The 24674-nt window shown below is 45.7% G+C and overlaps 2 protein-coding genes and 1 non-coding gene across 25 annotated transcripts in view; all 3 read left to right on the forward strand.

Annotated features, from left to right (window-relative positions):
- The window catches only part of MICOS10 (mitochondrial contact site and cristae organizing system subunit 10), a 447625-nt gene that overhangs the window by 326770 nt on the left and 96181 nt on the right, over nucleotides 1-24674 (forward strand). The window contains exon 1 of one of the 20 annotated variants that reach the window (XM_050793860.1): nucleotides 1464-1467. The exons of 18 other annotated variants lie outside the window; for them this stretch is intronic. The gene's annotated coding sequence lies outside the window, so the exon portion shown is untranslated. Of the gene's footprint in view, nucleotides 1-1463; nucleotides 1468-4371; nucleotides 4376-24674 lie in introns of those variants that run through there. One more of the 20 variants, XM_050793825.1, reaches the window with a different exon arrangement.
- NBL1 (NBL1, DAN family BMP antagonist) overlaps nucleotides 1-24674 on the forward strand; it is a 282591-nt gene that overhangs the window by 128869 nt on the left and 129048 nt on the right. Inside the window, exon 1 of one of the 4 annotated variants that reach the window (XM_050793135.1) lies at nucleotides 8332-8335. The exons of the other annotated variants lie outside the window; for them this stretch is intronic. The gene's annotated coding sequence lies outside the window, so the exon portion shown is untranslated. Of the gene's footprint in view, nucleotides 1-8331; nucleotides 8336-24674 lie in introns of those variants that run through there. 4 annotated transcript variants of the gene reach the window in all.
- Nucleotides 9076-9216, forward strand: LOC126944339 (U4 spliceosomal RNA). The gene has a single exon (XR_007722011.1). It is a non-coding gene; the product is annotated as a U4 spliceosomal RNA (small nuclear RNA).

Consider the following 24674-nt stretch of genomic DNA (forward strand, 5'->3'; position numbering starts at 1 on the left):
TGAATGTTTACTGGTCTAGGTAAAAGGCTTTTGTAACTCTTCGTTCTCCATCCACTTGTACCTTCCTATCTTAACTATTTAGTCTGAGAAGCTCTATGCCTCTCTTATCTGAATAACTGCATCTACCTCCTCCCTGAAATGTTGAAGGAGCAAGTGACTAAAACCTCCTTCTATACCTACTTTTCCCTTCTTTAACTGGAGAGCGTGATACCTATCTCATACAATTGCTGTGAGGTGTGTGTGTGTGTGTGTGTGTGTGTGTGTGTGTGTATTTTAAGATGGAGTCTCGCTGTTGTTGGCCAAGGCTGGAGTGCAATGGCGCGATACTGGCTCACTGCAACCTCTGCCTCCCAAGTGCCAGTAATTCTTCTGCCTCAGTCTCCCGAGTAACTGAGATTACAGGCACCCGCCACCATGCCCAGCTAATTTTTGGATTTTTTTAGTAGAGACAGGGCTTCACCATGTTGGCCAGGCTGGCCTCGAACTCCTGACTTCAGGTGATCCACCTGCCTCAGCTTCCCAAAGTGCTGGGATTACAGGCATGAGCCACCGTGCTGGGCCTTTTTTTTTTTTTTTAGACGGAGTCTCGCTGCTGTTGACCTGGGCTAGAGTGCAATGGCGCAATCTCAGCCCCCTGCAACCTCCACCTCCTGGGTTCAAGCGATTCTCATGCCTCAGCCTCCTGAGTACCTAGGACTACAGACACGTGCCACCACGCCTGGCTGATTTTTGTATTTTTAGTACAGACAAGTTTTCACCATGTTGGCCAGGCTGGTCTCAAACTCCTGACCTCAAGTGATCCGCCCGTCTTGGCCTCCCAAAGTGCTGGGATTACTGGCATGAACCACTGCTCCTGGCCAAAATTATTTTAAAAGGCCTGACACACTGTCTCCCCTGCTCCGTCATGGTAAGACGTGCTTGCTTCCCCTTCACCTTCTGCCATGATTGTAAGTTTCCTGAGGCCTCCTAGTCATGCTTCCCGGTAAGCCCGCGGAACTGATGCAATTGGAGACACTGGTTATTTTATCAAGGTTTTGACTGGAATGGCATGCTTTCAAATACAAACGGACTGTTTTAAGAAATCAGAGTTTTCTTATAGAGCCAATGAAACTCCTCAGGAAAGCTGGCCTCATACCTTGTCACCCAGTCCCTGTATAGGGTTCCTGACCTGTGGGTTTTTGCATGTCTGACGCCCATGGCTCCACCTGGACCTGCCAACCCCACTCCTGTGGCCTCACCCAGAAGCAATTCAGCTCACAGGAGGACAGTTTAGACTCCCTGTGATTTCATCTCCGCCCCAACCAATCAGCAGCAAGCCCCAGTTACCTGACCCCTCCCCTCTTTCCCCAAACTGCGTTTGAAAAACTCCTAACCTAGAACTTTGGAGGAGATGATTTGAGTACTAACTCCATCTCCCACATGGCATGGTCAGCCTCATGTCTGTTAAGCTCTTTCTTTGTGGGGGGGGAAAAAACCAAACTTGACAACTTATTATTTTTCTGAAAAATAGCATTTTAAACATCTCACTACAGAAATACATGCCCATTACAGTGGCCAGGCATGGAGGCTTATGCCTGTAATCCTAGCACTTTGGGAGGCCAAAGTAGTGGATTACTTGAGGCCAGGAGTTCGAGACCAGCCTGGTCAACATGGTGAAACCCCGTCTCTACTAAAAATACAAAAATTAGCCAGGCATGGTGGCACATGCCTGTAGTCCCAGCTACTCAGGAGGCAGAGGCAGAGAATTGCTTGAAGCTGGGAGGCAGAGGTTGTAGTGAGCTGAGATCACGCCCTGTGCTCCAGCCTGGGCGACAGAGGGAAACTCGATTTCCAAAAAAAAAAAAAAAAAAAGGTCGGGCATGGTGGCTCATGCCTGTAATGTCAGTACTTTGGGAGGCCGAGGCGGGCAGTTGATCACCTGAGGGCAGGAGATCAAGACCAGCTTGGCCAACATGGGGAAACCCTATCTCTACTAAAAATACAAAAATTATCCAGGTGTGGTGGCGCATACCTGTAATCCCAGCTACTCAGGAGGGTGAGACAGGAAAATTGCTTGAACCCAGGAGGTAGAGGTTGCAGTGAGCCAAGATCTCACCACTGCCCTCCAGCCTAGGTGACAGAGCAAGACTCCGTTTCAAAAAAAAAGAAAGAAAAAAAGAAATATAAAAAGAAATATGTGCCCATTGTAGAAAAATTATAAACAAAAGAACCAAAAAAGAAAATTCCCAAGAAATACTTTCATCTTTTTGAATCTATCCTTCTAATCTTTTTTATTGCACATATATACATATTTTATAAAAATGAGATCACACCACACATCTGAATTTGTAACCTGCTTTTTTCTCACTTGATAACACATTGCGAATATTTTACACATTATTAAAGATTCTCCTGTGGCTTTTACTTTTTCTTTTTCTTTTTGAGATGGAGTCTCACTCTGTCACCAGGTTGGAGTGCAGTGGTGCCATCTCAGCTCATTGCAACCTCCACCTCCCAGGTTAAAGCGATTCTCCTGCCTCAGCCTCCCGAGTAGCTAGGACTACAGGCGCCCGTCACCATGCTCAGCTAATTTTTGTATTTTTAGTAGAGACGGGGTTTCACCATATTGGCTAGACTGGTCTCGAACTCCTGACCTTGTGATCTGCCCGCCTCGGCCTCCCAAAGTGCTGGGATTAAGGGCATGAACCACTGCGCGTGGTCTTTTTTTTCTTGAGACAGAGTCTTGCTTTGTCACCCAGGCTGGAGTGCGGTGGTGTGATCTCGGCTTATTGCAACCTCTGCCTCCCAGGTTCAAGCGATTCCCCTGCCACAGCCCCCCAGGTAGCTGGGATTACAGATGCCCACTCCTGCACCCGGCTGATTTTTGTATTTTTAGTAGAGACAGAGTTTCACCATGTTGGCCAGGCTGGTCTCAAACTCCTGACCTCACGTGATCTGCCCACCTTGGCCTCCAAAAGTGCTGGGATTACAGGCGTGAGCCACCGCGCCCAACTGGCATAATTTTTAATAGTAGCTCAGTATCCATTGCATGGAGCGGATATCATGATTTTTTTGTTTGTTTGTTTTACTTTTTAAAAATTTTTTGTAGAGACAGGGTCCCACTGTGTTGCCTAGGCTGGTCTCAAACTCCTTGGTTCAAGTGCTTCTCCCACCTCAGCCTCTCAAAGTGCTGGGATTATAGGCATGAGCCACTGCACCAGGCCTGGATTTTGATTTTTTAAAAGTAATCTCCTAATGTTGTATGGTTTGGTTGTTTCCAGTTTTTCACCATCATTAGCAATAAACATTTTTCTATGTATCCTTCTGCTCATCTCCCTAATTATTTTTTTAGCACCCGCAAGTAGAATTTTGCATCTAAGGAAGAGCTACATTGTCAAGGCTTTTGCTATATTCGCTGCCAAATTTCATTAGAAAGTTGTACAAATACACACCCCTGGCAGCAGTGTATGAGAATGCTATAATAAAGGCTTTGGGCCAAGTTGACAATTATGACCAAAAAAAAAAAAAAAAAATCAAGAAGATAAGTGTTTGCTAAAGGCTCTCCCTACGCCAGCTGTGTTTATTTGTTGAACTCTATCACCATGTTCCTTGGCCCAAACACTGAAGGTCCTTTAGATTCTTAGTTTATTTAGTGCCTCTTTCAACACTCTAGTACTTTGACCCCAATCTTATCTGAAGGAAAGAGGATTTCTGGTAAATACGGTTTCCAATTTGGAAACTCAACCCAAGCGCTTCCATCCCTCATTCCAGTGTGGACCATCTCTGTGGTTTTAACTGCTGGGGATGAGTCAGAAAGTGATGCTGGCTGAGTTGGAACTGAGAACTGTAATGCTTATAACAAATAAAAGAGAAGGTTTGGGTTGAAAAAGTCATGTTCCGAGGTACAAAGGAAAAACCAATAACAACCCAGAGTTTGGAGTTTCATTCTGCCCTGCCTCTGATAATATCACTATGGTGATGTTCTCCATAAACAATTGCAAAATAGCAAGATGAAAAGGAACAAGCAAGTTCCACCCAGGCGATCTGGAGTTATTTTAGGGATCAAGGCAATGTCATCTGGGGTAAATATGGAATGCAAAATCTGTTCTTGTAATAATCATCCACTTCTTTTGTGAGTCTGAACAAAGACCTGGCAAATCAGTCGTTTTGTGCTCAAAGCAGCACTGACCCAGTGTTCTCAGGGCCAAAGAGAAAGTGAAGCCAAAAAAAAAAAAAAAAGAAATGATGGTTAATAACAGATGCTGGGATTATTCTTCTCACACCCTTGGACTCTGAGACTCCACTGAGCCTGGTGTGGAGTCCAAGCGGGTGGAACAAGGGTGATGTTCTTGGGAAGGGTTGGCCTAGTTGAGAGGCTGGGATGGGGACCCCGGGGAGCTGAGCTTGGTTGCCTGCCCTCGACCTTGATTCTTGGGCCAGAGGTGGTGGAGGGAAGCATCTTCAAGGCCATGTTCTGTCTCTGGAGCATCACCATCTGCTGCAGATGACATTTACTGCTCCTATCCTCATGCTATTCTCTTTGAACCCCTGAATCAGCGAGCCCCAGTCCAAAAAGCAGAGCTAGCTATTTTTTGCATCAAGAAAAAAAATGTCAGGCAATATGCTTGCTGAATTCTTTGCTGACCCTGAAACGCTTCCTCTTAGCACTTAACTCCTGTTCTTCCCTTCTTCTCTCTGCTGCCTTCTCTTCTAGGCCACTAAATTGCAAGCACCACTATCTTCTCTAGTGAAGATGCTCAAGGGAAGGGCTGTACTCAGCCATGGAGGCTGGCACAGTGCCTGGGGCACGCAAGTTTCTCCGTAAATGTTAGCTCATAGGAGGTGAATTCAAAATCCCATGCCTACCCTAAAATGGACATTTCTCTGGCAGATCTGAGACTGAGGCTATTTGTTCATTCATTCATTCAACGAATATTTATTGAGCACCTACTAGAAACCAGAACTTGTGCTAGGGACTGGAGCTGTAAGGGAAACAAAATCCCAGGGCCCTGTCCTTATGGAGATTACATTCTTGTATACTGTAATACAAGTGGTGAGCACAGCTTCCATGTTGTCACAGTGGTGAGCACAACCTCCTTCTCTGACCATTGGACAAAAAATTGCACTACCCCCTTACCTTGTCTTATTTTATATTTCTTTGTTGCTGATTTTTCAGTCTTTGCATGCAAAAATGTATCCTCTTTGAGGGTGCTTTATGATGTTCATTGCTGAATCCCAAGCACCTAGAACCACTTCTAGCACACAGCAGGCGTGTTGGTCTATTTGGGCTATTATAACAAACTATCATTGACTGAGCGTCTTAGAAACAGCAGAAATTTACTACTCACAGTTCTGGAGGCTGGCAAGTCCAAGATCATGGCGCCAGCAGATTTGGTGTCTGGCGAATGCCCTATTCCTAGTTCACAGGTGGTGCCTTCTCACTGTGTCCCCACATGGTGGAAGGAGTGGCTAGTGCCCTGTGGTCTCTTTCATTAGCACACTGATCCCAATCCTGAGTTCGCCACTCTCATGCCCTAATCACTTCCCCAAATGCCTACCTCCTAATACCTTGGAAGTGAAGATTTTAACATATGAATATTAGGGACACAAAAACATTCAGACCATAGCAAAGTGTTCAACAAATACATGTCAAATCAATTTATTTAATAAACTCTGCAAACTTCTAGAACTTTCTAGCACAAATCTCCAGAGAATGAGCTGAGAACTCCAGAGATTCATAACTACAAATTACAACAACCCAGGACTTTCCAGTTTACAAAGCAGGGAGGTGCATGGGAAGGAGCCTTCCCCTCTCCAAGCCCTGCATTCCTCCTTGTAAAATGGAATCAATAACACCTACCTTTGGGGCCTGTTGTGAGGATCGGATGAAGTCATGCTTGGGAATTACTCAGCCCAGGACCTGGCAAGCAGTATTTGCTCCATGCCTGGGGACAGTGCTATTGTTTATTATTTGAACTTCCCAATTCTGTGTGGACGTTATTATTAGCTTGGCCATTTAACTGACAAGGAAAACAGGACTAACGGGGGTATAGTAATTTGTTGAAGGTGGCTCAGGAGGGACTAGAACCCCAGCTACCTATACCCATGGGGCTGAATTCCAAACACAATGCCTTATCTACCACCCCAGGGATGCCATCTCTGGAGGGAAAACACAGGGGTTCCTCCTAATTCTTCCAACCTCTGGCTCCACCACCCCATCCTCTCCCACCATTGTGACATTCTCCATTCTCGGTCTCCCCCACCCATCACCAAGGTTGCAAAAGAGGTCAGAGGAGAAGCAAGCTTGAGGGGAGGACTGTGCATTTGGTTAGTAGGAGCAGGAGGAATCCCCCTCCCGCCCACCTGCGGCTTCCTGTGATGCTTCCTTCAAGTTCCCCACAGCCCTCTCTTCTCTCATGCCTTGGGGACCCTCGGCCTGCCAGCCTCTAAGCTGTCAGGGATTCTGATCCAATCAGAAGAGATGGGCCATGAGACCTGTTAGCACAAACAAATCGGGAAATCTTGAAACAGAGAAGTTCTTGAAATTGAACTTCCTAAAAATGATTTTTTTTTTTTTTTTTTTTTTTTTTTTTTGAGACGGAGTCTCGCTCTGTCACCCAGGCTGGAGCTCTGTGGCACAGTCTCAGCTCACTGCAAGCTCTGCCTCCCGGGTTCACACCATTCTCCTGCCTCAGCCTCCTGAGTAGCTGGGACTACAGGCGCCCGCCACCACACTGGGCTAATTTTTTTGTACTTTTTTTTTTTTTTTAGCAGAGATGAGGTTTCACCATGTTAGCTAGGATGATCTCGATCTCCTGACCTCGTGATCCGCCTGCCTCGGCCTCCCAAAATGCTGAGATTACACGTGTGAGCTACCGCGCCAGGCCAAAAATGATGATGATTTTTTAAAAAACTAGGCCAGGTGCGGTGCCTGACACCTATAATCCTAACACTTTGGGAGGCTGAGGCAGGAGGATCACTTGAGACCAGTGTTACCGGAAAGGAGTCCCAACCCAGACCCCAAGACAGGGTTCTTGGATCTTGTGCAAGAAAGAATTCAGGGCAAGTCCATAGAGTGAAGTGAAAGCAACTTTATTAAGAAAATAAAAGAATAAAAGAATGGCTACCCCATAGGCAGAGCAGTGGTATGTGCTGCGCAACTGAGTGTACTTATAGTTATTTCTTGACCATATGCTAAACAAGGGGTGGATTATTCATGAATTTTCTGGGAAAAGGATGGGGATTTCCAGGAATTGAGCATTCCTTCCCTTTTTAGACCATAAAGGATAACTTCAGAACATTGCCATGGCATTTGTAAACTGTCATGGAGCTGGTGGGAGTGTCTTTTAGCATACTAATGCATTATAATTAGCATATTATGAGCAGTGAGGACAACCAGAAGTCACTTTCATCACCATTTTGGTTTTGGTGGGTTTGGGCCGGTTTCTTTACCACATCCTGTTTTATCAGCAGTGACCTGTGTCTTGTGCTGACCTCTTATCTCATCCTGTGACTAAGAATGCCTAACCTTCTGGGAATGTAGCCCAGTAGGTCTCAGCCTTATTTTACCCAGCCCCTATTCAAGATGGACTTGTCCTTGTTCAAATGCCTCTGACACTAGGAGTTCAAGACCATCCTGGGCAACATAGTGAGACACCATCCATACAAAATAAAAACTTTTAAATTAGCTGGGCATGGTGGCATGCCTACAGTCCCAGCCATTGGAGAGGCTGAGGCAGGAGGATTGCTTGAGTCCAGGAGTTTGAGGCTGCAGTTAGCTGTGATGGCACTACTGCACTCCAGCCTGGGTGATAGCGTGTCTAAACAAAACAAAACAAAACAAACACTATAACAGCGTTAGTTGTAATTCATTAAAGATCTCCATGGTGCTGGGTAGTGTGAGAGGCAATTTATAAATGTCCAGCTCTGATAACAACCAGGAAAAGCAGGTAGTAGTATTCCTATTTTATAGATGAAAAAGTTGAGGCTCTGGAAAGTGAATGCTCTTGTGGGCTGGGCTTAGTGGCTCGTGCCTGTAATCCCAGCACTTTGGGAGGCTGAAGCGGGCGGATCACTTGAGGTCAGGAGTTCCAGACCAGCCTGGCCAACATAGGGAAACCCCATCTCTACTAAAAATACAACAATTAGCTGGATGTGGTGGCACGTGCCTGTAGTCCCAACTACTCAGGAGGCTGAGGCAAGAGAATTGCTTGAACCTGGGAAGTGGAGATTGCAGTGAGCCGAGATCATATCACTGCACTCCAGCCTGGGCGACAGTATCAAGAGGAAAAAAAAGAAAGAAAGAAACAAAGAAAGACAGAGAGAGAAAGGAAAGGAAAGGAGAGGAGAGGGGGGGGGGGAGGGGAGGGGAGGGGAGGGGAGGGGAGGGGAGGGGGGGAGGGGAGGAGAGGGGAGCGGAGGAGGAGGAGAGGAGAGGAGAGGAGAGGAGAGGAGAGGAGAGGAGAGGAGAGGAGAGGAGAGGAGAGGAGAGGAGAGGAGAGGAAAGGAAAGGAAAGGAAAGGAAAGATAAGATCTTGTCAGGGGTCATGTGGCTACTAAGTAATGAATGCCCAAGATTTTAACCCTGGTCTATCTGCCCTCAAAACTCATGCTCCTTCTGCCTTACAAAAATGATGGGGGTGCAGGGGAAGTTATGTGGCACGCATCCTAGTGTCACTCTGAAAAAAATTGGAAACATCCTAAAAAATACAAAAATTGAGGATGGTTACGTGATTTATAGTGAGTGTAGTCAGTAGACTATTGCAGTGACTAATAATGATGCAAGGGGCTGGGTGTGATGGCTCACGCCTATAATCCTAGCATTTTGGGAGGCCAAGGTGGGTGGATCACCTGAGGTCAGGAGTTTGAAACCAACCTGTCCAACATGGTGAAACCGTCTCTAACAAAAATACAAAAACAATTAGCCAGGCATGGTAGTGGGCACCTGCAGTCCTAGCTACTCGGGAGGCTGAGGCAGGAGAATTGCTTGAACCCAGGAGGTGGAGATTGCAGTGAGCAGAGATCGCGCCACTGCACTCCAGCCTGGGTGACAGAGTGAGACTCTCTCAAAAAAAACAAACAAAACAAAACACAAGAAGTTTTGTGCTGTGGCAGTATCATAGCCAATGATTATTATCCAAGGCATGATTGTTGCTAATTGAAAACTTTCCCCAATACTCCACTGTGACAACTTGCAACATAGTGAGCATTGGCAACTTTTTTTTTTTTTTTTTTGAGACAGAGTGTTGCTCTTGTTGCCCAGGCTGGAGTGCAATGGTACAATCTCGGCTCACTGCAACCTCCATCTCCTGGTTCAAGTGATTCTCCTGTCTCAGCCTCCTGAGCAGCTGAGATTATAGGCACGTGCCACCATGCCTGGCTAATTTTTGTATTTTTGCAGAAATGGAGTTTCACTATGTTGACCAGGCTGGTCTCAAACTCTTGACCTCAAATAATCGGCCTGCCTTGACCTCCCAAAGTGTTGGGATTACAGGCGTGAGCCACTGCGCCTGTCCAGATGGCTTTTCTTTAGTACCTCTCTAAACCTGGAGACTCACCTGCTTCTAAGCCGTAGTAACCTTTCCTGCCCAAGCAAACACTGGCTATTATTCTCATCTACTTCTGTGCCTGTCTGCTAATGCCATGCTCCAATCTGGAGCTGCTCTGTTCAATATGGTAGCCATTGCCATGTGTGGATATGTAAATGTAAATTAATTTAAATAAATAAATAATTCAGTGCCTCAGTTCCACTAGTCCTTTTCCAAATGCTCAGTGGTCACATGTAGCTTGTGGTTACTCTGGTAGACAACAGAGATATAAATATTTCCATCAGAGAAGGAAGTTCTATGAGGCTGCAATGTTCTAGCGTCTAGGCTGAAGACCGTTTTTAGAATTCTAGCTGAATGAAAGATTCCCCAGTTCCTTGTCATCAGTGGAGGGACTGGACATTGACCTTTCCATTCTGAGATTTGACTCTCTCATCCCTTCTCTGCTCTCTGGAAAGCTCAAGGGTCAGGGAAAATTAAGTATGGCCCTTCCCACTAAAAGGTAGGTCTCCCAATTATAGCTTTTTAGAGGAGCTTTACAGAGCAAAGGCTGATCAGGCAGGGTGGAACAGTGAGGAAGGTTAATTAGAGTAGTGCTTTTTATTATAAAGGTTATCGACAGAAGCCACTTACTGATGTCTACTCTGTGCCAAGCACTCTATTTTATCTCAGTTAATCTTCAAAGAAGTAAAGAAACTTGCCCAACTCCATGAGCCAGAATCCATAGCTCCAGTTAGCAAAGCTCATGCTTCCTCTATTATATTAACTTGCCTCCTGGGAGATTCCCAATCTCATAGGAGGATTCTGATTGGCCCTTCTTGAATAACAAGCCTATCCGTAGGACCAGCCATATTGGATGAAAAGTTTGGCTACTATGACTGGTCTGTCCCAGGTCATTGTCCACCACCGTACTGGTAGACAGTGACTCAGGAAACTTACAATCTTGAAGAACAGTGGAGGTCCAAGTGTGAGCATCAACAATAGCATAAAAAGCACACAACAATAGCATAAAAAATTACAGGCTTGGTGACTGACACCTGTAATTCTAGCACTTTGAGAGGTCAAGGCAGGTGGATTGTTGGAGTCCAGGGGACCAACAGGAGATTTGGGTGGGGATGGACTCCAGCGATCCACCTGCCTTGGCCTCCTAAAGTGCTAGGATTACAGGTGTGAGCCACCAAGCCCAGCCTCATGTGCTTTTTATGTGCACTATTGGTTGATATTCACACTTGTACCTCCATTGTTTTTCAAGATTGTAAATTTCAGTTCCCCTTAGAACCACCTAAGATCAGGCCAGGCACGGTGGCTCACGCCTGTAATCCCAGCACTTTGGGAGGCCAAGGCAGGCAGATCACGAGGTCAGGAGTTCAAGACCGGCATGACCAACATAGTGAAACCCCATCTCTACTAAAAATATAAAAATTACCCGGGTGTGGTGGTAGTCTCCTGTAATCCCAGCTACTCGGGAAGCTGAGGCAGGAGAATTGCTTGAACCGAGGAGGCAGAGGTTGCAGTGAGTCGAGATCGTGCCATTGTACTCCAGCCTGGGTGACAGAGCAAGACTCTGTCTCAAAAAAAAAAAAAAAAAAGAACCACCTAAGATCAGAGAAAGGCAGTCACCAAGTAAAAGGATAGGATAGACAGAAACTACTATTAACTGAATTAATTCTGTCGGTATAATTCCCACGGGACCTACCCACGTGCTAATCTCATTAGTTGATATGATTTGGCTGTGTCCTCCCCCAAATCTCATGTTGCATTGTAATCCCCACGTGTCAGGGGAGGGACCTGGTGGGAGGTGATTGGATCATGGTGGTGGAATTCCCCCTTGCTGTTCTTGTGATAGTGGATGAATTCTTATGAGATCTGAGTTTTAAAAGTGTATGGCCCTTTTCCCTTTGTTCTGTCTGTTCTGCCATCATGCAAAGAGGGTCCTTGCTTCCCCTTCCCCTTCTGCCATGATTGTAAGTTTCCTGAGGCCTCCAAGCCATGATTCCTGTTAAGCCTGCAGAGCTGTGAGTCAATTAAACCCCTTTTCTTCATAAATTACCCAGTCTCAAGTGCTGCTTTACAGTGTGAAAATGGACTAATACATTAATTTTCCAACTTACCTCAACGAGAACAATAATAACAGTTACTACTACCTTTTATTCAGGGCCTAGGTACTGTGGCATGTGCTTTTTTTTTTTTTTTTTCTCTGTGAAATAGGGTCTCGCTCTGTCACCCAGGCTGGAGTGCAGTGGTAGTGGTACAATTATGGCTCACTACAGCCTCGACCTCCCAGGCACAAACAGTCATCTCTCCTGAGTAGCTGGCACTACAGGCTCATGCCACCATGCCCGGCTACTTTTTGTATTTTTTGTAGAGATGCAGTTTCACCTTGTTGCTCAAGCTGGTCTTCAACTCTTGGAATCCAGCAATCCACCTGCCTCGGCCTCCTAAAGTGCTGGGATTACAGGCGTGAGCCACCGCGCCCGGCCGTATGTGCTTTTTATGTGCACAATTGTTGATGTTCGCACTTGTACCTCCACTGTTCTTCAATAACATAGGGCTTGTTTTCTTGCTTTGGGTAGAAATAGCAGATCGTGTTTCCTGAACACTCAGACTTGACCTTCCTAGGTTCTCTGTGGCCAGTTTCCCACAGCTGGCCCACCTCCTGAACTATGCTCTAGACTAATTCAAGTCACTCACATATTAAACATCAAATCCTTTTCCCTGAAGCTGAAGCTCTCTCTTTGGGAGTTAAATAAATGAGACGTTCACGCACACGATTACTCAAAAGGTTGGGTGCGAAGGGGCCAATTCTTGTTGTTGTTGTTGAGACAGAGTCTCACTCTGTCAGCCAGGCTGGAGTGCAGTGGCGCAATCTCGGCTCACTGCAAGCTCCACCTTCCGGGTTCACACTATTCTCCCGCCTCAGCCTCCCCAGTTGCTGGGACGCCTGGCTAATTTTTTGTATTTTTAGTAGAGATGGGGTTTCACCATGTTAGCCAGGATGGTCTCTATCTCCTGACCTTGTGATCTGCCAGCCTCAGCCTCCCAAAGTAGTGGGATTACAGGCGTGAGCTACTGTGCTCAGTTTTGTTTTGTTTTGTTTTTCTTTTGAGACTAAGTCTTACTCTGTCACCCAGGCTGGAGTATAGTGGCACGATTTTGGCTCACTGCAACCTCTGCCTCCTGGGTTCAAGCAATTCTCTGCCTCAGTCTCCTGAGGAGCTGGTATTACAGGCACCCACCACCACGCCCGGCTAATTTTTGTATTTTTGGTAGAGACAGGGTTTCATTATCTTGGCCAGGCTGGTCTTGAACTCCTGACCTCATGATTCACCCGCCTTGGCCTCCCAAAGTGCTAGGATTACAGGTGTGAGCCACCGCGCCCAGCCTGGGAATTCTGAAAAAGGACTTAGTCTCCGTTGTCTAGTCTGGGCCCTGGACGGTTGACCAGAGACTGAACCGGATGCTTTCGAGAGGGCCCTGGAGAACTGAGAGGTCTGCGGTTCAATGGTCAGGGGAGAAGGAGGAATGTTCCCGGGCCTTGGCTTCTCCTTGGATTGAATTCAGTCTACACAAGGGCCGCTTGGGGCCCAAGTTGTCTAAGTAAACACTGATTCCTTGACAAGTTTCCAAAAGCGGGAACAGAGCAACTGTTTGGTTTGAACAAGCTGTGCTCTGTAAACCACCACTTGCATATGACCAGGGCCCCGTGTAAATATTTTAGCTACAGATGGAAAGAACATAACTTTTTTTGAAATCCCATCACTTCACTGCTAGACTTATAATGAATTATGTGTTGTCTCTATTTGCTGTTAGACCTAAAATGAATTATGTGTTATTTCTATTTGTTGGGAGGTCCAGTTCTCTAATTTAATTGTAGGCTGCTTAGATGTGCCTCTGCTGAGACTGCTAGGGTTTGGGGGAAGCCCAGTAAAGAACATGCCACATTTGACCAGGTGCAGTGGCTCACGCCTATAATCCCAGCACTTTGGGAGGCCGAGGCAGGCGGATCACCTGAGGTCAGGAGTTCAAGACCAGCCTGGCCAACATGGTGAAACCCTGTCTCTACTAAAAAATACAAAAATTAGCTGGGCGTAGTGGCAGGAGCCTTAATCCCAGTTACTTGGGAGGCAGGGGCAGGAGAATTGTTTGAACCCGGGAGGCGGAGGTTGCAGTGAGCTGAGATTGAGCCACTGCACTCAAGCCTGGGGGACAAGAGAGAGAATTCTCTCAAAAAAAAAAAAAAAAAAAAAGGAACATGCCACTTTTTCCTGCTGGAATTTGGCACAAAATGAAGGGAAGACACAGGAACCAAGTAGGCGGGGATGACAATATCACTTGATTTCCAGTGAACTGATTTTGGAGAGATTTGGTTTGTTTTAGGTATATGGCTAAAGAGCTGCTTCATCTTCTTCTTCTTCTTCTTCTTCTTCTTCTTCTTCTTCTTCTTCTTCTTCTTCTTCCTTTTTTTTGAGACAGGATCTGGCTCTGCTGCCCAAGCTGGAGTGCAGTGGTATGATAATGGCGCACTGCAGCCTTGACCTCCCAGGCTCAACAGTCCTCCCATCGCAGCCTCCCAAGTAGCTTGGACCACAAGCACATGCCACCATGCCCAGCTAATTTTAAAAATTATTCTTGGTAGAGATGGCATATTAGTTTATTCTTGCACTGCTATAAAGAACTGCTGGGCTGGGCGTGGTGGCTCACACATGTAATTCCAGCACTTTGGGAGGCCAAGGCAGGTGGATCACCTGAGGTCAGGAGTTCGAGACCAGCCTGACCAATATGGTGAAAGCATCCGGTTCAATCTCTGGTCAACCGTCCAGTGCCCAGACTAGACAACGGAGACTAAGTCCTTTTTCAGAATTCCCAGGCTGGGCGCGGTGGCTCACACCTGTAATCCTAGTGTGAGCAGAGGTTGCAGTGAGCTGAGATCGTGCCACTGCACTCCAGCCTGGGCAACAGAGTGACACTCCATCTCAAAAAAAAAAAAAAAAAAAAAAAAAAAGAACTACCTGAGACTGGGTAATTTATTTTTTTAACAGTTTGTTTGTTTGTTTGTTTTTGAGAGGAGTCTCACTCTGTCACCACCCAGGCTGGAGTGCAGTGGCGTGATCTTGGCTCACTGCAGCCTCAGCTTCCCAGGTTCAAGAGATTCTCCTGCCTCAGCCTCCCGAGTAACTGGGACTATAGGTGCGCGCTGACACACCTGGCTAATTTTTGTATTTTCAGTAGAGATGGGGTTTTACCATGTTGGCCAGGCTGGTGTCGAACTCCTGGCCTCAAGTGATCCACCCGCCTCGGCCTCCCAAAGTGTTGAGATTACAGACATGAGCCACTGTGCCTGGCCTTAAGACGTCTAATTGGCTCATGGTTCCACAGGCTGACCAGGAAGCATGGCTGAGGAGGCCTCGGGAAACTTAGGATCATGGCAGAAGGTGAGGGGAAGCAGGCAAGTCTTACATGGCTGGAGTAGCAGGAAGAGGGCAAAGCGGGAGGTGCTACACACCTTTTAAACAACCAGATCTCCTGAGAACTCACTCACTATCACGAGAACAATGATGGGGAACTTCTCCCCCAGGATCCACTCACCCCCCCCACACCAGGCCCCTCCTCCAACACTAGGGATTACAGTTGCACATGAGATTTGGGTGGGGACACAAATCCAAACCATATCAGGTGGGGGTCTCACTATGTTGCCCACGCTGGTCTTGAACTCTTGGGCTCAAACAATCCTCTCACCTCAGCCTCCCAAAGTGCTGAGATTACAGCCACTGCATCCGGTCAACTAAGGAGCTTCGAATTCCTCACCCTAGAGTTAGGCAGACTTAGCCACCCTGTTTGAATGCTTAGCGCTTTACTACCCAGCACTGAAGTGGGCAGACCCATGCCTCAGAGGTAGAGCCTGGCCCTGTAGGACTTAAGGCATGGAGGAACAGAAGAGAAGGTGTGTTGGCAAAAAGAACAGAAAGAAGGAACTAAGTGGAGCATGCCCAGTTCCTTCTCCCACACCCACCGGAGTGTTATTCTTCCTTCCATGGGAAACAGTAAGGAAGGGGACCAAGAGTAGCTAAGATGTTACTCTGATGGACTTCCTGACACATGGAAACTTGAAGCCAGAGCAAAGGAAGTTTGCCACCAACAGACACCTTGATGAAGAATGACGCAAAGGAGAGGCCTGGCCAAGGAATCCAGACACAGCCTCTTGGCAAAGAAGATGACAACTGCTTGAATCAGAAAGCAGAACTAGACTGAGTGCGGTGGCTCACATCTGTAATCCCAACATGTTGGGAGGCCAAAGGATTGCTTGAGGCCAATAATTAAACATCAGCCTGGGCAACATAGCAAGACCTCCTCTCTACAAAAAATAAAAATATAGCTAGGCGTGGTAGTGCACAGCTGTATTCCTATCTACTTGGGAGGCTGAGGTGGGAGGAGTGCTTGAGCACAGGAGGTCAAGGCTGCAGAGTGAGCTATGATTGGACCACTACACTCTACCCAAGAAGAACTTGACCTTGAAAAGGAAGTTTGCCATCAGGAATAGTTCCAAAACTGGTAATACGTAGACCCTGTATTAATCAGTTCTCACACTGCTAATAAAGACACACCCGAGGCTGGGTAATTTATATAGGAAAGAGGTGTAATTGACTCACAGTTCCACATGGCTGAGGAGGCCTCACAATCATAGCAGAAGAACAAGGGACATCTTACATGGTGGTAGGCAAGAGAGAGAACTTGTGCGGGGAAACTTCCCTTTATAAAACTCATGAGACTTATTCAGATCTCATGAGACGTATTCACTATCATGAGAACAGCACAGGAAAGACCTGCCCCATGATTCAATTACCTCCCACCAGGTCTTGGGAAGGACAATTGCCATGTCCTTCCCAAGACACATGGAAATTGTGGGAGCTACAATTCAAGATGAGATTTGGGTAGAGACACAGCCAAACCATATCAGACCTCTTTATAGGTAGGAAGACAGACTTTGAGAGTATTGCCTCCAGGTCCAGTCACTACAATTGACATTATTTGCCTCTGCCAAGAACACTCCACTGCCTGTCCAACTGTGCCTCCCTTTGTGATTGAGGCAGACCAGGCTGTGTCCCAGTCAGGTGGAAATTAGCATCATGAATTTCAAACCTGATTCTTTATATGTTTCCTCTCTGGTTATGTGGCAGGATGGATTTTTCTGGTGTCTCTACCCTCTCTGGACCTTTCAATTCACAAACCTGGAAGGAGATGAGAGGGCAGATCTTTTACCATTTAACATTTTAACATACAATTAACATAATAATTCCCCAAAGATCTACAAGAACCTATTCATCTTACTAAGATGGAAGTACATCTCTTTAGCCTCAATCACAAAGGCTGAGGTAGTAGTTGGATGGAGCCAGAGACTCTGGAGGAGGGTGGGGGAGGGGTAGAAAATGAAAGAGGGGCTGGGCAAGGTGGCTCATGCTTGTAATCCCAGCACTTTGGGAGGCCAAGGTGGGAGGATTGGGCACCTGTAATCCCAGCAGAAGGCTGAGACGGGCAGATCGCTTGAGCCTAGGAGTTTGAGACCAGCCTGAGCAACATGGCAGAAACCCATTTCTATAAAAAAAAATTAAGAAATTAGCCAGGAGTCCGGGCACGGTGGCTCACACCTGTAATCCCAGTGCTTCGGGAGGCTGAAGCGGGTGGATCACTTGAAGTCAGGAGTTTGAGACCAGCCTGCCCAACCTGGTGAAACCCCATCTCTACTAAAAATACAAAAATTGATTACACTTGTAATCCCAGCACTTTGGGAGGCCGAAGTGGGAGGATTGGGCACCTGTAATCCCAGCTACTCGGGAGGCTGAGGCAGGAGAATCACTTGAACCTGGGAGGCAGAGGTTGCAGTGAGCCGAGATCACGCCATTGCTGTAATAAGATGGGAACCTTCCTAGAGGTGGAGGCTGCCTGTTTGCCTTTCTGGAGGTTGCTAGGAGTAAGGGCAGGGCTTTTCCTGAATAGCCTAACCATCCTCAGTCACTGTTGACCTCTCTACTGCGTTCCGCTCTCCTCGTTGATTTCTGCCTTAGTCTGTTTGGGCTGCTAGAACAGAGTATCATAGACTGGGTGGCTTATAATAGAAAGTGTTTCTCACAGTTCTGGATGCTGGGAAGTTGAAGATCAAAGTACCAACAGATTCAGGAACATCGTTCTGGTAGGAACTGAACAGTAGGAGGGCAATCAAGGCAGGAAGTATAGGTAAGAAGTTTTTCCAACAGTTCAATTAAGAGTTGATGAGGCTGGGTGCAGTGGCTCATGCCTTTAATGCCAGCACTTTGGGAGGTCGAGATGGGAGGATTGCTTTAGTGCAGGAGTCTGAGACCAGCCTGGGCAACATAGTGGGACCCATCTCAAAACAAAAAGAAAAGAAAAGAAAAGAAAATGAGTTGATGAGTAGGAGGATTGAAAATAGAAAGAGGGCCGGGCACGGTGGCTCAAGCCTGTAATCCCAGCACTTTGGGAGGCCGAGACGGGCAGATCACGAGGTCAGGAGATTGAGACCATCCTGGCTAACACGGTGAAACCCCGTCTCTACTAAAAAGTACAAAAAACTAGCCGGGCGAGGTGGCGGGCGCCTGTAGTCCCAGCTACTCAGGAGGCTGAGGCAGGAGAATGGCATAAACCCGAGAGGCGGAGCTTGCAGTGAGCTGAGATCTGGCCACTGCACTCCAGCCCGGCGACGACACAGCGAGACTCCGTCTCAAAAAAAAAAAAAAAAAAAAATAGAAACGAGGAAGCAGATGAGAGAAAGACCCTGGCAGAGAAAGAACCCACAAGGCTGGTCATTGCTATAGTCTGAATGTGTATGTCATCCCAAAATGTCTGGTGAGCACCCACTTTCTGGTTCATAGAGGGCACCTTCTCACTGTGTCTTTACATGGTTGAAGGGGTGAGGAGTTTCTCTGCGGGCTCTTTTATAAGCGTACCATTCCCATTCATGAGCGCCCCCACCCTCATGATCTAATCACCTCCCAAAAGCTCTACCTCTAATACCATCACCTTGGGGATGAGGATTTCAATATATTACTTTGGGGATGACGTAAACATTCAGACTATAGCAATGACCAGCCTTGTGCATTCTTTCTCTGCAAGGTCTTTCTTTCATCTGCTTCCTCGTTTTTATTTTCAACGCTCCTCCTTATCAACTCTTTTTGTTTCCTTTTCTTTTTTTTTGAGATGGGGTCTTGCTATGTTGCCCAGACTGGTCTCGAACTCCCGGGATCAAGCAGTCCTCCCAACTTGGCCTCCCAAAGTGCTGGGATTACAAGGGTGAGCCACTGCACGCTGCCTCATCAACTCTTGGATTGAACTGTTGGCAAAACTTTTTACGTAGACTTCCTGCCTTGATTGCCCTCCATCTCTACTTACTGTTCAGTTCCTACCAGAGTGATGTTTCTGATAAAACCGATCTAATCTACTTAAGGCCCTCTGCTACTTAAGTCTTTGCTCATTCTCCATTGTCTATAAAATAAAATCCAAGATTCAAGAGTCTTAGGCAAGCTTGCAGTTTATCTTCCACTATGATTGTTCATACATCCTATACACTGAGACAAGCACAGCTAAGCAAGTATAGAATGTTGGGTTAGAAGAAAAGAGTTTTGGGTAAACTGAATAAATGGGCCAGTTTTGCAGGAAATTGGTGGAAAGGAGAAGTAATTTGGTATTTCTAATATTTATTGGGTCTTCCTAAAGGGAATGGACAAGTGATTTATGGAACCACTACTTATGATACGTTATAAACCCTTTAAAAAATTGCATTCACACTTCAAAAATAGGGTTATATGTATACTAATAGAATCCATGGTATATTAATATAATACTTTATTATTAAGACATCTAAAAATCAAATTGGAATAATATTTTATGGGAGTATAAAATGCTCAACATATTAATATAATGTTAAAGTGAAAAAAGTAGAATAAATTTATTATTATAGTATCTTTTTTTTTTTGAGACAGAGTCTCCCTCTGCCACCCAGGCTGGAGTGCAGTGGCACAATCTTGGCTCACTGCAACCTCTGCCTCCCAGGTTCAAGCAATTCTCATGACTCAACCTCCCGAGTAGCTGGGGCTACAGGTATTGGCCACTGCACCCAGGTAATGTTTTTTGTATTTTTTAGTTGAGATGGGGTTTCACCATGTTGGCCAGGTTGGTCTCAAACTCCTGACCTCAGGTGATCTGCCTGCTTTGGCCTCCCAAAGTGCTGGGATTACAGGGGTGAGCCCCCACGCCCAGCCAATTTTTTAATTTTTATTTTTATTTATTTTTTTTTTTGAGAAAGATCTTGCTCTGTTACCCAGGCTGAAGTACAGTGGCATGATCTTAGCTCACTACAGCCTCAACCTCCTGGACTCAAGCAATCCGCCCACCTCAGTCTCCTGAGGTGCTGGGGTTACAAGCATGACCCACCTTGCCCATCTATACTATAATATAATTTCCACAAAAAGAACATAGACTAGAATGTATTACAAAAACATATTAATATACAACGGGATTATAGGAGAGTTTTTATTCATTCTTAAATTTTTAAATGTTTGTCTTCCTTTTTCTTTTCTTTCTTTCTTTTTTTTTTTAAATTGAGACGGGGTCTCACTATACTGCCCAGGCTGGTCTCAAACTCCTGAGCTCAAGTGATCCTCCCACCTCAGCCTCCTAAAGTGCTGGGATTACAGGCATGAGCCACCTGCATCCAGCCAATTTTTTGTATTTTTCAAATGTCCTACAATAATCCTACTTTTATGATTAGAAAAGAGGAACAATGGTTACAAGGTTTATAATATGAGGAAATGCAATGTGTTATAATATTAAATGTAAAAGGCAGAAGACAAAATTATGTAAAGTGATCTCAACTGTGTTAATTTTTTTTAAGTGGGAAGGAAACATACCCAAATGTTAACTGAGAGAAAAAGAGAGGGTGAGAGAGAAATTCCTTATAAGAAATTGGCTCATACAATTATGGAGGTTGGCAAGTCCCAAATCTGCAGTGTGGGCTGGCAGGCTATAGACCTAGAAGAACTGGTGGTATAGTTTGAGATAAAAGGCAGTCTTCTGGAAAATTCCTCCTTGCTCACAGAGGCCAGACTTTTTGTTCTATTCAGGCCTTCATCTCATTGGATGAGGCCCACTCACATTATGGAAGGCAGCCAGCTTAGTCAAAGATTCAAATGTTGATCTCATCCAAACACACCCTCCAAGATGACACATAAAATTAACCATTACAGATGGCACCACCAGTAAAGTATTCCTGCCAAGAAACATAAATCTAGCTGAATCTCATTAATCTTCTCAATTTAATTATCAGATGATGTGAACAGCAGGGGATAGAGGAGCATGTTAAAAGACACTATGAGGAGATTAGTCAATCCTCTACATGATAAATGAATGGCATTAAAAAGATAGAGGAATCATGATGGATGAAAAGTGATTCTTTGTTTGTATCCTGATTTGAACAAAACAACCCTAAAGAGACATTTGTAAGAGTATCAGAGAAATCTGAACGCTAACTAGACATTAGTGGATATTAAGGGTTTTTTCATGTGTTACTTGTATCATAGTTTTATTTTTTAAAACAAAAGATCTTGTTTCTTTCTTTCTTTTTTTTCTTTTTTTGTTTTTGTTTTGGGATGGAGTCTTGCTCTGATGCACAGGCTGGAGTGCAATCTCACAATCTTGCTCACTGCAACCTCTGCTTCTCGGGTTCAAGTGATTCTCCTGCCTGAGCCTCCAAAGTAGCTTGGATTACTGGTGTGCACCACCACACCTGGCTAATTTTTGTATTTTTGGTAGAGACAGGGTTTCACCACGTTGACCAGGCTGGTCTCGAACTCCTGACCTCAGGTGATCCACCCACCTCAGCCTCCCAAAGTGCTGGAATTACAGGCATGAGCCACCACACCTGGCTGATCTTGTTTCTTAAAAATACATGGTGAGAGGGCAGGCACAGCATCTCACACCTACAACCCCAATACTTTGGGATGCTAAGGGAGGCAGATGGCTTGAGCCCAGGAATTCAAGACTAGCTTGGGCAACATGGCAAAATCCCATCTCTATGAAAAATACAAAAATTAGCTGGTGGTGCATGCCTGTAGTTCCAGCTACTGGGGAGGCTGAGGTGGGAGGATTGCTTGAGCCTGGGAGGTCAAGGCTGCAGTGAGCTTTGATCATGCCACTGCACTCCAGACTGGGTGACACAGTGAGACCCTGTCTTTCATACACACAAAAATACATTGTGACGCGTTTGCAAATGGAAAGATTTGATGTCTGAGCTTTGCTTTAGTACAATCAAGCACATTGGTTTTAGGGCATGGAAATTCTGTATTCTCAAAGTCACACTTATGTGTAAAAGAGCAAATCAGCGGGATTCTCCTGGCTTGCACAACTATAAATCTGGAATGAAAGCAGCATATGTAATTTAAAATTTTCTAGGTCACATTAATGAAAGTAAAAGAAACAGGCTGGGCAAGGTGGCTCATGCCTGTAATCCCAGCATTTGGGAGGCCAGGGTTTGAGGATTGCTTGAGCCCAGGAGTTTGAGCCCAGCCTGGGCAATATGGTAAGAACCCATCTCTACAAAATTTTAAAAATTAGCCAGGTGTGGTGGTGTGCACCTGTGGTCTCATCTCCTCAGGAGGCTGAGGCAGAAGGATCACTTGAACCCAGGAGGTCAAGGCTGCAGTGAGCCATATTCTTCCCACTGTACTGCAGCTTGGGCAGCAGAGTGAGACCCTGTCTCAAAAATAAAAAAAAATAAAAGAAAAAAGAAGAAGAAGAAGAAAAGAAATGAAAGAAGTAAAATTAGTGATCAGTATTAATTATTATTATTATTATTTTTGAGAGAGAGTTTGACTGTGACACCCAGGCTAGAGTGCAATGGCACGATATCGGCTCACTGCAAGCTCTGCCTCCCAGGTTCTAGCGCTTCTCTTGCCTCAGCCTCCCCAGTGGCTGGGATTACAGGCGCCTGCCACCGCACCCGGCTAATTTTTGTATTTTTGGTAGAGACGGGGTTTCACCACATTGGCCAGGCTGGTCTTGAACTCCTGACCTCAAGTGATCCACCTGCCTCGGTCTCCCAAAGTGCTGGGATTACAGGCGTGAGCCACCGCGCCCGGCCTAATACAAATTTTTCTAATCCAATATATTCATAAGATTATTTCAATATGTAATCAGCGTAAAAAAGTACTGAAATATTTTGTCTTTTTTCATCCTAAGTCTTTGAAATCTGTTGTGTATTATACACTTACAGCATATCTCAATTTGGCCTCACCATATATTTTGAGTGCTCGGTAGCCACATGTGGCCACCATATTGGACAGCACAGGGCCACAGTTGGTTGATGAGGACTCTGGAGACACTATTTTGGGGGATTTTCTCTGCTTTTTTTTTTTTTTTTTTAATTCTTTTTTAGAGACAGGGTCTTGCTCTGTTGTCCGGGCTAGAGTGCAGTGACACAATTATAGCTCACTACAGCCTCAAACTCCTGGGCTCCAAGCAATCTTCCTGCCTCAGCCTTCTGAGTAGCTAGGACTACAGGCACACACCATCACTCCTAGCTAATTTTTTGTTTTTATTTTTATTTTTAGAGATAGGAGTATCGCTCTGTTGGCCTAGGCTGGTCTTGAACACCTAGCCCCAAAAGATCCTCCTGCCTCGGTCTCTCAAATCTCTGGGATTGTAGGTGTGAGTCACTGCACCAGGCCAGTATTTTCTATTTCCCTCCCTTCCACAAAATATATTAAATTTATAACATCCATCAAATGTTTGGAACAATTCAAACATAGAATCATTATTTAAACTTAAGAAAAGTAAAATTAAAAAGGGCTGAAATTTTAGAAAGCCACTACTTCTGATATATTCTGATTCTTTCTTACTCTATCTTACTTCAAATATTGTCTAGTTCTCAGGGTGTCTTTTTCATGGTTGCAGAAGGACTTCCCATAGAAACTAGAACAATGTGTTTCTAGTTTGCATTCAAAAGACTGAGAACTTAGCAAAATTTTCTATTATCTCTTTGGCCCACATTGGCCTTGACCTGCCATCCCTGAACCAAACATTGGCCAAAAAAAAAAAAAAAAGGGGATGGTTGATTAGACTAATCAGAGGCCTAGAGGTAGCATCAATTCCTTGAGCCTCTCAGCCATTATTCAGTGGAGGAGCGATGGAGAGGATGTTGAGGGCCAAGCCCAAAGTCATCTACTTTAGAGAATGTTCTAGCACTCAGAAATACCATCCAGCAGGCTCAAAATCTTCTCCACTAGCTGGGTGCAGTGGCTCCTGCCTGTAATCCCAGTGCCTTAGGAGGTTGAAATGGGAGGATCCCTGGAGCCCAGGAGTTTGAGACCAGCCTGGGCAGCATAGCAAGACCCCACCTCTACACAAAAATTTTTGAAAATCAGCCAGGTGTGGTGGTGCGCCCCTATACTCCCAGCTACTCAGGATGCTGTGGTGGGAGGATGGCTTGACCTCAGCTCACGAGGCTGAGGCTGCAGTGCGCCGTACTCATGCCATTACACTCCAGCCTGAGTGACAGAGCAAGGCCTTGTCTCAAAACAACAAAACTTCTCCAACATTCATGGGACAAGAAAGCACAGCTCCTCCAGGGACCACCTTCAGTGATCTTTGCCATGAAGCAAAGAGCTCTTTTTTTTTCTTCTTCTTCTTCTTTTTTTTTTTTCGAGAGGTTCTCCCTCTGCCACCCAAGCTGGAACACAGTGGTGTGATCACAGCTCACTGCAGCCTTGACCTCCTGACATCAAGCAATTCCACCTCAGCCTCCTGAGTAGCTGTAACTACAGGCACACATCATCACGCCTGGCTAATTTTTGTGGTTTTTTTGTGTGTGTAGAGATGGGGTTTCACATGTTGCCCAGGCTGGTCTCAAACTCCTGGGCTCAAGGGATCTGCCTGCCTTGACCTCCCAAAATGCTGGAGTTATAGATGTGAGCCACTGCACCCAGCCAAAGAGCTCATTTATACCATCTTTTTTCAAACTGGCATGGAGCTGAGCTGTTAACCAGTGATGTATGAGACTTCCCTAGGAAAACAGGACCCCAAAATTCCAGTCTTTCAGCACAGTATAGACAGCGCAGTGTAGTGAAACAGCCCTGCCCTGGCTTCGGC

Source organism: Macaca thibetana, chromosome 1 (assembly GCF_024542745.1).
Source record: "Macaca thibetana thibetana isolate TM-01 chromosome 1, ASM2454274v1, whole genome shotgun sequence".
Taxonomy (NCBI): Eukaryota; Metazoa; Chordata; class Mammalia; order Primates; family Cercopithecidae; genus Macaca; species Macaca thibetana.